Below are 1272 nucleotides of genomic sequence, written 5' to 3' on the forward strand. Positions count from 1 at the left end.
GTTTGGTCTTTTCCTTACCCTTTTATTTTTATTCATTTTTTAGTAATTAATTAGGGGCCTAAGCTGAATTAGATCAGTTTATGCTTTTGGAAAAGGGTTAGGGTTTTGAGAGAAGAGAAAAGAAGAGGAGAAAGAAGAAGAATCGCTAAGATCGTCGAAGTTTAACTTGTGGAATTCGTTGGGGGTGATCCCTACAAGGTATGTGAGATCACATAGCGTTGGGTTCTTTCACTCACACGCCAATCATGATTTATTCAGCGTAATTTCGTTATGAAATTTAAGGATTTAAGTTCTTGATAAGTGTTCTTGAAGTTTCATTAAGTTTTGATGTAAGATTCTACTTGGATTAACTTTAAACGACCATATCTATTAGAATATAAAGAGTTACATGATCCATTACCTATCCAATTAAAGGTAGTTGAATCTACTTTCCAACGCCACCAATTTTGCGTCAATCCAATAGCTGAGTAAAAAGTTATGACTATTTTAGTAACCTATACAGTGCTGTTACGAATTAGCTGACGGGAAAATATTAAAAAGAGTCATTTTTTTGTCTTTTTACCTCCAAGAAAATCATAAATGAATTTCTTGACTAAAAAAAAGTTCAAAACAATCAGATTTTCATCTTCACTCATGAAAATCATAATTTTTGGCCATAGAGATTTCAAGAAACCAACTCAAGAATCTCAAGAAAGGTCTTCTTGATTGTTTACCTTCAAGTTAGGGTTTCAAGGCTTCTAATCAAGTTCTTCTTCAAGATTCTTCAAGAACCTTGTTTTTTTCAAGTACGTGAGGCTATCATAGTGTTGGACTAGTTCGTCCTTCATGCCCTACATCTACTTTCAAATCAGTAAAAGAGAAATCTAGGATTCTTTCCCTAGATATGAGTATTCTTGAGATAAGTTGATTTTGAGTTCGTGTTTCTTTTAAAAGTTCTATTCTTAATTATCGAATTGATATATTGTTATTGAGATCCTCCATAAACATGAGATCATGAACCTTGAATCCATAATCCAATTCAAGGAAAGTTAGGATCAAAGTCAAGAGAAGTCAAGAGTCAAGTTAAGAGAAGTTCATAAAGTTTTCCAAAAGTCATTTGCAAACGTTTTAACTTTGTTTTAAGACTTAAGTTTTGAGTTCAGTAAAGAGTTAAGTTGAAGTTCTTTCTTCAAAAGTATATGGGGACTCTGTATTCCCAAAGATTTTAAAATGTTTTCACATTTAAACAAGAAAGGAAACCTCGATTTTCAAAGAGCCTTCGGGGTAGTTTTC

Source organism: Solanum tuberosum, unplaced genomic scaffold (genome assembly GCF_000226075.1).
Source record: "Solanum tuberosum cultivar DM 1-3 516 R44 unplaced genomic scaffold, SolTub_3.0 scf00059, whole genome shotgun sequence".
Classification (NCBI taxonomy): domain Eukaryota; kingdom Viridiplantae; phylum Streptophyta; class Magnoliopsida; order Solanales; family Solanaceae; genus Solanum; species Solanum tuberosum.